We start from the raw sequence: 11,902 nt of genomic DNA on the forward strand, positions 1-11,902 counted from the left end.
GAAAAAATGTCCACTACCTTTGAGTTGTTTGTTAGTGATCAAAACTTTTATAGACAAACCAAAAAAATTATGTATATATTATATAATTTTTAGTGTAGAATAATTTATATTTTAATATTGCATTGTAGATGAGATAAGGGCTGGGTAATTGGGTTCCCACTGTCCTAGAGAACAAACAAGGAAAATTTTCAAGCCACTTCAAGCCTCCAATAAGCAATGTTTTCATATTAGACAATAAAATTCGTGTACCATCTAAAATCATTCAGAACTATCCCTGCTCAGTGAGATAAATTAAATGACACAAAACTCCTTGACTATTACATTATGTTCAAATTATACGTGACATGACCAGATATAATACGATCGCCGCGCCACTCTTCCTAACCCATTTAGTGAACCTCGTACGATTTTTTACTCTTTATGACAAACCACTAAAAACAGAGATCCCTCGTCAGTCTTTTCTCTTACGATGTCGCAAGATTAGTTCTTAGTGTCAAAACATGACTGAACAAACAAAACATAAAATATAAACTGTATCCACTTAATATGTCAGAGCCTCCGGAGCTCAGTCAGTATAGACCCTTTAGTTTGGAGAGACCTGGGTTCGATTCCCATCAGTGGGGTTTGCGGCTTATTTAACCCACCCACAATTAAGGACTTTTTCACATTAACCAAACCGCCATAAATCAAATCGTAATATTAAAAGTGTGTGTCAAGTAGTGAAAACCGAATTCAAAATTTACTTTTAAAAGTCGTAAATGATTAATGAAAAAAAAAAAAAATGAAAAGGGCTTGTGAAGGAAGGAAATTAAAACTAATATTTAATTGCGATTATGTACAGTAACGTGCTCCACCTCTGGTCAAAAGACGGTAATTGCCAGGTCTCGAAAGAATATGGTGCACCCGTCACGCACATTGAGGAAGTTTGATAAATAAGGGGGCACTCATTTTATGCCTCTAACATCCGCAGCAACCAACTTTCTCTTGGGTCAACACCCTAGGTCAAAAACAGGAAACAACTAAAGACCTGCGTCTCGCCAGAGTGTGCTGGAAGCACTCTGAGCAACTGTTTTCCACACAAACTCATCTAATTAATTGAAAAACGCGCTAATGATCTTATCACGCGCCAGAACGTTTTGTGTTTTTTTTAGTTTTGTTTCTGTTTTTTCACGAACTGCAAGTGGCGTTTGTAATTGTTAATAACAGCAGACGCAACTATAACTGTGTCGGTGTCAACAGGAAGCGAAACGCAATAATAGGAAGTATTTTTATTGTTGATTCCAACATAGTTTTATTGTTGCCATGTTAGTTGCAAATTAAGCAGCGAGTGACAAAGCTAGATAGCTCTGACTAGAAGCGTACGTAAACAGCATCTATCGCTCTCTCGTCACACACACAATGCTAGGAAAAAAAACTCAACTATTTTGCGATAATAACTTAACGTCTAGCATATAATTAGTTCTAAGCGTTGGGATAACTCTTGCAATTATTTTTATTTCTCTCAAACGGGGAAATATCCACGGGGGTTTGAATTTTTATAACCGAATTGTTTGTTGTCGATTAAGACGGATGTGACGTCATGTTTTTTGAAAACACGCGATTAAATCGGTTGGAAAGAATCCAAAAATGAAATGAACAAGTCTCAATATAAAAAATAAATTACATTTTAAGACTATTCATAAGAGATACGCCATGATATTTTCTGCAAGCTTTTATTTATTTTTAGTGATATAAGTGCATATTAACGCGCTACACACACCTGCCGAAGTCGAGTTTTATTACAATTTTCAAAACATGGTTATCTATTATTGATATTTACCCATAAGGAGTGTACAACACAATTAAATTTAGATCACTAACTTCCTATTGACGATTTTCCTGCTTACTTTGATTTGAATGGTTTGTTAAGACTTCAATAGGATCTAAATCTTTCATTTGTGAAGCACGAAAAATTGTCTCATATAAATGAGTTTTTCTTGTTTGTGATTTAACTGAAAATTCCCAAATATGGTTTTGCTTTGATTTCATCGATCGCCACTGGATCCTACAGAACAGTCAAGTTACATGTCCATTAGAAGTTTCATTTTATGGCAACAGATGGAGCCACGAAAGTTAACGTGATTGAATCTATTTTTAGTTTTAAAATCAGCGTACTCATTTGTTACGGAATTCTAATTTATCTTTCCGTTAATCATCTTTCCTTTTCTTTTATTTTTGTTTCTTCGATCGTTATATCACCTCTCTCTCTCTCTCTCTCTAGAATTTACTTAAGCTGGATTTTGCGGTTTCCTAATGAAATTTCGGGTTCAAATTCAGCCGGTTCGTGACCTGTCTATCTCCAACTCAATCAGCGTTTATCATTGTCGCAGCTGACATTGTTGACAGATTATACGTCACAATTAAATACAATGTAGAATCTATTCAATACAATACAATACTACAGGGCTCATTTGAAAGCTGTACACGTGTCCTTGTACTTTGTCTCAACCTAAGAAATAAAAAAAATAATAATAAATAATAATAACAAAACATTTTAAATAAGGAACCATCCAAGAATAATTTAACATTTAGTAAGAAGAGGGTGTTCAGTTTTCAGGACAATAACGAGGGACATTTTGTGAGTGGGTCTAAAGCTGAAAAGATTAGCGGTGTGTATATTTATTTAAAGAATTATTATTTTATTATTTATCTATTAAGCACCCTAAAATAATTAATCTCCCCTAGGCGACGAAATATTTGCTTTGGGTGTAACCCCCCCACTTTTCGGGGGAGGGGGGTTAAAAGATGATACCCAAACAGACGAAACCAGTTCTCGTGACAGACTTGCAATCTTCCCATTGGACAAGCGGTATTTTATCTTCCTCGTTCTCCGGCAATACTTCACTGAATGTCTGAAGGATGAATAAATATCAGTAATTCTATCGCTCCATTACAGAGTTTTCCTTAAAATTAAAAATAAAATAAAAAAATCTTAGCGTGGCTTAATGTCTTTTTTTTTTTTTAGGACAATACAAAGGTCAAAACTACTCCTCCACCAACGAATTCCCTGGGCGGAGGCCTCACCTCTATGTGATTACGTTCGAATATCTGTTCCGAAACCTGTGGTATTTTAAGGCAATCTTTTATCTTAAAAAAATACTTCAATTCGACTTTTCAACATCCTCGATTTGGCCTCCCGGAAGAAGGTTTACCAATCTATTTCCGCTCAGGGTGGTCACAAGTCGAAAGGTATAATTTTCCGGATGGCGGACTGTCCCCAATCGTGGCACTCTTCCTACGCCGAATTAAAACAAATGGGGCTTCCTGTTCAACATTCTGCACGGGCGACTACAAGCATCTGCGGCTCTCATTATCACACCTGGCTTAATTGTGATCGAAGGAAACGACCTCCGCTTAGCGTCAACCACTTCGCACGATTTATAGTGACATATGCGACTTGAAATCGTGCGATCATTCCAAGGAACGCACAATCCACTCCATCTCAAAACGTTTTTTTTTTATTTTTTTTTTAAATAAATAAAAAGGCTTTTTAAATCAGACTACTGTATGCTAAGCTCGTATTCGAGTGAATGTTTTTGCTGCGCTCGATGTGAAAGACACCATCATTCCTTCTTTCTGTTTTTCTTACTATTATTATCACGCAAATGAAAAAAAAAAAAAAAAAAAAAAAAAGAACGTTGGTGAAGATGGATAACGTAATTAGTATTGTGCTAACCCCTGAATAAGATCAGACTGACAACGTTTATAGAAAAGAAATCACGTGCTGCCAGCGAGCTATTTGGCACGCATTGAATGGTTAGCGTGCGCTCATCACGCGGTACACGATTCACGCGTTTGTGTAAACAAAGAATGCTCGCACAGCTATTGTTACGTAGATGCTTATGGCAGTAAAATCCGTTGCAGGATTTACTGCTTTTGTAAAAAAATAAAAAATAAATAAAAATGAACAAAAATCGAGAAATTAGCTTTATGGACGTGAAGATAACCATAACGAGGTGTCGGATTAAATATAAAGTCGTAATGTAACTTCGTGACTCCCATTAAAAAAAAAAAAAAAATTCAACCAAATCAGATCTGTGGAGTGATTTTAAACACTTTTTGACGTAGAAATTATTAGGTCATTGTCACAGTTCCGTTCTGTTTTACGCCTACTCGGAGAACTCACACCGTCCAACCAAAAACGAACTTCAATCCTTATTCTCGTATGTCTTTATACTGCGTGCATTCTTCTGGTCGGTTTGTCTGTTTTACGAGATAAAAATAACCGACACCACCTATCTCATACGGGTGAAAATCCCCGATGAAGGTTTCCCAATTCAAAGGGCATCGTCGAAACCAACGAAGCTTTTTAAGGGTACATGCCGTCCCTAGGCAAGCACTATTTTTCCCGTTCCTTAATTTTTTTTTTTTTTTTTTTTTTTTGAGGGGGAGTTTAAAATTCAGTTTTTGAAATGAATGATTAATTTTTGATTAAAAAACGAAAAATCAAACTGTTTATGGTTGAGATACAGTTTTTTTCAGTTATGACAGCACTGCCGTAGACGCTCTTGTCATAGTTAATTGTTGGGGGAGGAGAATGAAGGTAACAATTCTAATAACTAGTCAACTGTTCATTTTAAAAAACGATTACAAACGCATTAGGCACCGAAATTAATTTGCGGAAAAACAAATGAACGACAAAGCAACCATTATCATAACAAAAATCAACTGTTAAAAAAAAAGTGCTTGTTACAATAATTACCACAGAAGTCAATTGTTAGAAACTGACAATTAATTTTAACAAAGTCTAGAAATATCCATTGATAGGGGTGAAATGATTGTGGCAACGGTCATTGCAGAGTCAATTGTTAAGGAAAAAAAAAACAATCTTGGTGATGATAATTATTACAACAATAAAAATCAAATGTTGGGGAAAATGATTGTAACAATTGAGACTAGAAAATTGATCGTAATAATTGCAACTACAGAAATTAATTGTTAAGCGAAACTAATGACTAACAATTATGGAGAGTGTAGAAATCATTTGCTTGGGGTTGTGATGAGTAGGAAGCGATTATAAACATCGTGTAAGGTGGAATGTGCAGTATTAGAATAGGTACAAAAACATTCAGTTTTGGAAGACCGGATATTGATTAAAAAAAAAAAAAAAAGAACTGCGAAGCAGACAATGAAAAGTGCTGAGTAGTGTAACGCTCTAACAAGGTATAAAAAAATATAAAAATGAGTACACACGACTCGAGTGTTTCAGGGGAAAAAAAGCATCCATAGACAAGTCTGAAACTCATTGAGGGCGTGAAGTTGCATGCCGAATACATAAACAGAAACCCTCTTATTCCAAATAGTGCTGGCGCTGCCGAAAACTCAAATCAGACTTATCATCGGGGGGCGGGGGGGAGGCAAAATGATTAAGCTAAACTACACGAGAGGAAAGCGTTAAGATAACTGTCTTATTGTGTCCCACTTACGGATACTTCAAGGTTGTGCTAAAACGCGTGTATTGTCTACCACTAGGGACTTTTTAATTGGCGATGGCTATGGACGGAAATAGTCAAACTTAATAAGTGGTTTTTTTTTTCCGGCAAAATGGGCGGATAGTTCATTACATGCTCAGTCACGACTTTCTCATTAAATCAAATGCCTTCTTAGAATTATGAAAAATTGACCCTCTAAATAAACAATGCAATCAGCTACACACTTCTATGCATAGAAAATTGCTAATGGGATTCCATTAGGTCGCCTTCGTGCATTTAATGATTAATATCCTTGATAAACTTTGTTAATGCGAAAATTTTCGATATTTGAATATCTAAAAATCACTCAGAAATCTATCAATGGCACGCTTACCTTAAACGATGACGTCACAATGGTAGAGTCAATCATTCTTGGTTAATAGTCATTGTTACGTTAATGATTATTGTACAGATTCTAGACATTGTTACGTCATTGTTTTCTTAGTGATTACACATCACGTGATTAACTTGGAAAATTTAGCTTTTTTTTTTTTTTTTTTGTTCAATAGTACAATCAAAAACAATATAATTCTTGCCTTTATTCAACTTCTATATAATTGTTTGCATAGACCACCAGGAAACGTTTGTCATTTCAAACTTCCATGATAGCGTGTGCACATCACCGCAAGCAAACATGATTCGAGACATTATTAAAAAGTCGTTTTAAAAAGATAATGGGCGCATTGAAGCGACTCGGAGGGGGGGGGGGTAATTGAGGTTAGCCTCAATGGATTGTATGTAACCATTGAAATTCTTAATCTTGACGCTCCAAGGCAAGGAAAAGAAGGCTCCAATGGTAAAATTGTCCATCACGGCAATTGAAGTAAGTCACGAAAGGGTGTTCAAAGACATAATCATCCCAATCTTTCACCTGACACCTCCAGGAAACGCAGCGATTCACGACCGAGAAATCAATCTTATGCCACCATCAACAAAATGGTTTCCAAACTGAACTATGTCTTAAAAAACATTACAACAAAATGTATCGTATGTTAGAGATACAATGTAGCGCCATCTAGTGTGAATATTTATATATCAAAGAACAATCGAGGACTTGAGGTATCCTTTACAAGCTGTGACTAACATTTACTAATTATAATAATTAATAAAACAATGCCACCTTATACAGCGCACGATAATGAGTCGAATGTCATTCAAAATTTCCCAATCCCTTTAACCCCGGGGAATATGCCCATCCATTTAACGAGTGCTCCCCCCCCCTCCACGGTTTACCTGACAGGAGGTGGGTTCCTGGTTTTGATTTCTTTATCGGCCTCCAGCTAGACGATCGCCTCTTGTTAAGTCGTGCGTGTCATGTAACCTTCTCCGTACGCTGGTGAATTTGTGCTTGGATTTTTTTATTTTATTTTATGATTGCAACGTGACTATTCATCTTGGTTTTGTTAAACTAATTAGGTTAATGATTTCGATTTAAATAGTTTGGAGGTGTCTTTGTGTTTTCGTGAAAACCTAGATTAAGAGGAAATCCTCGACCTGCGTAAAATCGTGTTTGGGGGAAGGGAGGGGGGGAATGATTTCATTGTGTGGGTGTGACAATACATGGTTACAACAATGTACGTTGAAATCTTAATGTCGGAACTGTTTCTTGGAAATCCACCGCTTTCGATGATGTCAGCATCGTAAGATTGGGGTGAACTGTACAAGACGTAAAAACATGAGTACTCGGAGAGAACTCCGCTATTCCAAACTAAGATTATTTTTGTTGTTGTTGTTAATTTTTCGGGTTCACGGCAGACGTTTGTGACTCAAGAGAGAAGTGGGATGTATTGTTCTGTCCTTAAAGGATTGAAATCTCATTCATTCAGGGTTTTTTCTCCTCAAATACTACACATTCAGCAACCTTTTATAATGCGGTGCTCTGATATAATGAAAATAACATTTCTTCCAAACGTTGTTAGAACCACCGTGTTAGTAATAATTATAATAATAAATAAATAATAATAATAAGTAATAATTCGTTCCCAATTATTCAAATGTTATATTTGTTCAGTACTTTTGTCGTTTCGTTTTTGAAATGATTTTTTTCCCGTTTTCTTAATAATTAAGGAAGTGAGGGGGGGGTCTACTTGCGGCACAAAGTTGACTGAGCGGATTGAAATCGAAATTATCGGCTGTCACAAAATCGTACTCAACCAAGACAAATGTTAAAAGATTATCAAAACAACATTAATTGGCGATTTCACAAACATGCTTTTATAGTGGGAAAGAAGGTCATATTTTTATTACTTTCTTTCTTTCTTTTCAAATCTGAATTCCGCTAAAAACCTATCACACATTCGCGTCGTAAGAATTAGATAACCCAGAACGGTAACAACGAGTATGGATACTCTAATAAGGGGGATGAGGGAATGGTCTCACACACATTGGCGCACCCAGGGGGAGAGGGAGAGAAAGGGGGCCCGGGCCCCAAAAAAGAAAAAAGGAAAAATACATTAGAAAATTTTCCAAAAATCTTTTCCTAATTAAAATTATTTTTTTATTTATTTATTGATGTTGTGTCGTGTCTTCTATTTCTACTTATGAATAAGCGGTCACATAAGGTGGGAATACCCTACAGCTCTCGGGAATCACGGCCACTGTGAATGCGAGGCGAACGAAGTAGTGTTCGAGCGATACTTTGTCTGTCAAAGCCAGGCCAGAGGAGATCATGGGTATCGTGTACTAGCGATCGCTGCAGATGCTCAGTCATTGGTTGTATTCATTGCGTACTGGGTATTCTCAAATCGTCTACTCAACTCCCCCCCCCCAAGATTAAACCCTGAGTGCGCCACTGATCTCACATCGGGGGAGAAAATTCATCTCCCCTCTTCCTCGTTTATCTTTTATCCCCCCACCTCTTATTTTCTTCGTTTAAAGCGCCTAATTTCACTGTCGAAGCTATTGGCCGATACCCGGCGGGTAGAATATGATCGGGTTCCTCCATGCTCAATCTTTTTCCCATCAAACCTCCCCCCCCCTCTCCCTACAATTATCTGTTTGTAAAATCCACTTTCGTGTAATCGAAGCCCAAATACCGAAACACTTCCCTCAATACTTTCTTCTTCACACACTTCAGCCATCGTGAGTACGCTTTTGACCCTCCGTTCTCAACTCTTCCTGATTATCAGAACAACAAAGAAAAAAAAAAAAAAAAAAAATTCGCATTATCGGCGATATCTCTTGAAGCACGATGACCATCCTACAACGTGTTGTGCAAATTTAATTTTCAGGTAGTGTACTGTTAAAAGACTTCCGAACTTTGGGGAGGGGTAAAATAAGACCGCAGTGAGCATTTTCCTTATCGTAAGATCTGTAGATACACGACTGTGATAAATCAGTCATGCACGCCATACACGAGGTGTGCTCCCCCCCCCCCCCACCAAACAGATCATGACGATAACATCATCCAGTAGATGCAACTAATGTTTCTAACAATGCGGTAACTGTGGCAATGTTATAACTGTTACGTCACTGAGTCTGTCATTGTTGAAACAGACGAGCAGATTAAAGCTCGAAGAATAATATGGAAAGGCCATTGAAAGGGTGGATGGAATAAATGCCCTTTTAACTTCCTACACGTATTACATTGTTAGGCTTAGAGTAAGCCTGTACTTCTATTATAATCCACGATAATCGCTTCTGTCGTTGTTTGTAGATTAAACCCGTTTGTCTTTGTTTTTAGAAAATGTCGAACGTCTATGAAATGCCCGCTATCTTGACCTGAGCTTTGGTCACCTTTGTAAACAGATTAAGGCCGGATGGCGGTCTTTATGGAGATCGGGGAGGTAAACATGAATGAAGGGATTCGTCTCGTACAGTTGCATCGTTTAAACTTTCTATTTTGTGTAAAAAGAAGTGGCTAAGACAGTTACGTCTGACATCCGTTCTCAGCTATTCCCGTCAACAGAGCAACAAAGAAAAAAAAAATCAAAGTAGTTAAGATATTGCGAAATATACAAACCGCAATGGGATGGATATCTGGTTGGTGCCGGCCAGTTAATTATAAAATTAAAAATAAAACAATATTTTATATTTAAAAATTAATAAAATATTAATCATATCATCACTTTTACTTTAATTTTGTTTAAATTTTAACAATTCTACATTTAACACCTTTTATTATCTCTATTAATTTACATTAAAAGGATTTCGTTTTGAATCGTTCTAGCCAAGAAAAAAATTCAATGCTGCATTTAGATTGGTTAAATGCAAGCTGACAAGTGCTGCCACCTAGTACCTCTTGTGAATATCAGATCAACGGCACTTCACTAGATGGTTGGATTGTTTCAAAACAGGTTGGATCCAAGAAGCGGGGAGCTGAGAGATATTTCAGAACGGCTTTTTCTCATTTATGAGTATAACAATTAGGCTTTATAAACATTGCATTAAATGACATTGTTATTTTCAGTTCATTTACACATTATAACAATATCAAGTATATTAAAAATAGAAGATAATTTAAACGAAACATAATTTGACGCCATAGGTGCATGTACAGATTGAGCTTTGCAAGCGATTTACAGGGAAAAAATAATTAAAAGTTGCTCGGATTTTTACGAAAAAGCTAATGTAAAAAAGCGTTGAAATATCGTTGCTTCTCTCAATTTACAGGAAAACGTGAAACCCATCAGAGCTCCTAAAACAAAATGGCGTAATCTAAATTACAGTTTTAATCCTCAAAGAATCCAAACCATGACCTTTGTGTATCTTTCAAGGTCATTCGATCCAATAAGAATCTTATTCTATTTTAGTATTTATTCTAACATTAAAAAAACGAATAAATATTTTTTATAGACTGATAAATAAACAATAAGTGTAATAATTAATATTTTTAGTTATTTTTCATGTAATAATTATTTTTTTTCTCACCCAATTTTATGCCGTCTTCAAATTCTGGTGTGTTATTCCAATATTTGCTAACAACATGTCATCAAAGGTCAAAGGAGTGATAAACTTTTGATTTCTTACCCCTCTGCCTACACTTTAGGAATATCCATTTAATACCTCTTCTGTAAATATCAGCTGGAAACTATCAAAGGTCATCTCTTTATGAAAAATGACTTCTAGTAGTCTTCTTGTATTTTCATGTCATCTCTACAGAGTAAACATATGATCAGATTTCTAATTATTTGATAGTTATACTCTCTACGCTAAGTATGACTTTTAACAGTCTTGTATATTTTTATAGAGTATAATTGGTAAACATACGATCAGATATCCTACCAAAGATGTAAAAAAAAAAAAAAAAAAAATCATAACTCAGTATAAGTTGAATGCATCTTTCTATGACGTGGTTTAGAATTTCCACTTCTGACGAAATTACTGTCAAATATCTCAATATTTTAGTTAGCACGCGGAATATTGGAAATTGGCGTGGAAAATAAATTGATCTTGAAATAAAAAAATAAAATAAAACACGCGGAGAATTCATTTCGGAAAAAGAAATTCATAGGATACAGAATAAGATCGCGAGGACTGTAATTAATTCAACCAAATTAACTACGTAAATTGAAACCAAATTAAATCAGAAATATGAAACAGTGAATATCTCATTTTGCAAAAACTTGTAATGATCGTAACAGCAAAATCAACGAAATCTGCAAGAATGAAATCTTATTGTTGATAAAAAATGATTGTTTGCATTCAAATGAATGGAATATGAAGAATAAAGGCCCATTGTTAGGAAAGTAATTGTTGTAGCTAAATTCACAAAATCTACAGGAATAAGCACAGTAGCCAAATTATCGGGTTCTATATGAATGGAGTCTGTGTTGGAGAAAGCGACTGGAACAGCCTGATGAATGAAAAAAAAAAAATGCTGAAACAGCACTCATTGTTAAAATGAGTGCTGTTTCAGCAATAGTTGGATGAATGAAATGTGTGTGTGTGTGGGGGGGGTAAGCAGTAGGATGAATGAAATTTGCCATGATGATAACTGCTAAAACAACTACATCCTGTAACCTGAAAATATGCAGGTGTAAAAAACTATTATTAAATCACGTGTTATTGCAAGGATCGTTAAGCCATTATGTGACGCAAACCAATCCTGCAACCAGTTTCGCCACCAACTTGAACCCAACATACGGCGACTAACAATGGCTCACTTTATTCCTCAACGATTAACAGCTAATATTCATTCCAGCAACCATTGCTTTTCTATTACAGTACTCAAGCCACAGATGCGAAGTAAAATTTTTAAACAACCTCAAAATCTCTCGAGGCTTTATTACCCACAGGATCTCAAACAATAGGGCATTGCAGTTAAGTGTCCTGGGAGTAGGCCATCCCCAGAGTTATGCATTCGTGTCACGGCAGCCATCAACGCCAAACAGACGCCAAGGACGCACTTTTAAACATAACTAATCACAAACCCCAGAGGGTTCCTTTTTTTT

General features: G+C 36.1%; 1 protein-coding gene across 1 annotated transcript in view; it reads right to left on the reverse strand.

Annotated features, from left to right (window-relative positions):
- The window catches only part of LOC150101429 (3-hydroxyanthranilate 3,4-dioxygenase-like), a 56,678-nt gene extending 46,093 nt beyond the window's left edge, over positions 1 to 10,585 (reverse strand). The window contains exon 1 of the mRNA XM_090400653.1: positions 10,380 to 10,585. The gene's annotated coding sequence lies outside the window, so the exon portion shown is untranslated. The remainder of the gene's footprint in view (positions 1 to 10,379) is intronic.
- Positions 10,586 to 11,902: the final 1,317 nt, after the last annotated feature.

This window comes from Typopeltis vanoorti, chromosome 11 (genome assembly GCF_054136105.1).
Source record: "Typopeltis vanoorti isolate ZY-2024b chromosome 11, IOZ_Tvanoo_1.0, whole genome shotgun sequence".
NCBI lineage: Eukaryota > Metazoa > Arthropoda > Arachnida > Uropygi > Thelyphonidae > Typopeltis > Typopeltis vanoorti.